Here is a 2,328-nt window from a genome sequence, read left to right as displayed (position 1 = left end):
GTGAACAGTAATGTAACTTTTGGATTACCCAAACTCAGTCAAATAATCAGACTAATTTCAGTTACTTTTGGATTACTTTCCCCTTAAGAAGCATTAGAAGAAGACAAAAAGGATCCATCAAACGCTTTTGGTGTGTCATCATAGTGGTCTCTGTCATCATAGTGGTCTCTGTCATCATAGTGGTTTCTTACTTTCAAAGTATCTGAAATCCTATTACTGATTAGAATATTTTTGCTGGTAACGTAACTGATTACAGTTTGTTTGTAACTGAATACGTAATCAGTTACTCCCAAATGTTGCATTTTAATTTAACCCTTCCCCTAACCCTTATTCTAACCTTAACCCAATTCACCTAACCTTTTACGTAAATTATCCTAACCTTTGTCGTCAGTTCTCCTAACCACCAACGTAAATTCTCCCCGTAATTCTCCTTTGTTGTTAAAACGCAACAAGCAACCTGGTCTCAGAGAACGACGTATAATACAGTACCCCTTGCCAAGATGAATGATAAGTGAAGTCATCCAATTCGTATTTCATTGTACGACCAGATAAGATGTGTGATACTATACGTCCTCTAAGTCATATGATATTGTAAGATCGCTATTCCATTCATAATGTAACCTAACGTAACGCAATAATCATACAAATGGAGATAATATATTTACGTACCAAATCCTACAAATTGCCCTGAGACCAGGTTGGTGTTCTAGTACTGGAATATATCAAATGAGTGAATGGTACAGTATTCTGGTGTTATGTAGGGCGGCAGGTAGCTTAGTGGGTAAGAGCGTTGTGCCAGTAACCGAAAGGTCGCTGGTTCTAATCCCCGAGCCGACTAGGTGAAAAATCTGTCGATGTGCCCTTAAGCAAGGCACTTAACCCTAATTGCTCATGTAAGTCGCTCTGGATAAGAGCGTCTGCTAAATGACTAAAATGTAAATGTAATGTACTTCTTGTCACAATGGGGCCTGTTATGTAGTGAGTAATACACAGTAACACTAAATGCTCTACAAAAGGTGGATTTCCAAAGCAATATCTGGAGCTGTAACAGAAGAAAAGGTAGGTGCCAAATAAGCCTATTCTACCTGAACACAAATTGCACTTTAATTGATCACTGTATCAAAAGTTGTATCTACTGTCCATCTAAAAACTGTCATTTCTAGAGATATTTTTTATGGCTTACTGTATAAGCAAACAAGGTCTTCATTTAAATAACTGCTCATAACATAAGGATTACCAGAAACCTATTTGACTGGTCTGGAGTCCCAACCAGTAAGGTGATTGGTGGACGTTATAAGGAAAGTGGAGCATGTAGATCCATGACAGCAATGCATCAGTGTTGGAGCCTCTGGCAGTGGCACACACACATCCCCTATGTCGCCCCCACGTGGTGCGTATTGGTAGAGCTCTTCTCAATCGCTCTCTCTGTCGACCCCCTCTGCACACACACACATACACACACACACACACAAACACACAGTCTATCCTCTGGAGTAGTCAGTGCCAGGGGATGGTGTGTGTGTGTGTGTGTGTGTGTGTGTGTGTGTGTGTGTGTGTGTGTGTGTGTGTGTGTGTGTGTGTGTGTGTGTGTGTGTGTGTGTGTGTGTGTGTGTGTGTGTGTGTGTGTGTGTGTGTGTGTGTGTGTGTGTGCGTGCGTGCGTATCTATACATACATGCACACACAGGTTGGCGGGTACATGCATGTGTGTATGTTATGGCTTGCGTCATGTGCATATGTGAGTGTGTGAGGGAGAGACAGACAGGAGAAGGTGCATGCATGCCAGTGTGAATGTCTCTATCCATGTGCCCATGTGCCAGAGTGAAACCGTGTGTATGTGAGACTACAGTATGTGAGTGAGACTACAGTATGTGTGTCAGTGAGACTACAGTATGTGTGTCAGTGAGACTACAGTAAGTGTGTCAGTGAGACTACAATATGTGTATCAATGAGACTACAGTATGTGAGTGAGACTACAGTATGTGTGTGAGTGAGACTACAGTATGTGAGTGAGACTACAGTATGTGTGTCAGTGAGACTACAGTAAGTGTGTGTATGTGAGACTACAGTAAGTGTGTGTATGTGAGACTACAGTAAGTGTGTGTATGTGAGACTACAGTAAGTGTGTGTATGTGAGACTACAGTATGTGTGTCAGTGAGACTACAGTAAGATTTTTGCAATGTAACGAAGATGGAAAAAAGCTGTCCTTGAAATATTCTTGATATGTCCGTTAATGCCCTCATTGTTTCTTTATTGTGGGCGGCAGGTAGCCTAGCGGTTAAGAGCGTTGGGTCAGTAACTGAAAGGTCACTGGTTCGAATCCTCGAGT

The sequence above is a fragment of the Coregonus lavaretus genome (assembly GCF_964263955.1).
Source record: "Coregonus lavaretus genome assembly, chromosome: 13".
Taxonomy (NCBI): Eukaryota; Metazoa; Chordata; class Actinopteri; order Salmoniformes; family Salmonidae; genus Coregonus; species Coregonus lavaretus.
The sequence above is the reverse complement of the archived record's forward strand: the minus strand, read 5'-3'. Positions refer to the sequence as shown.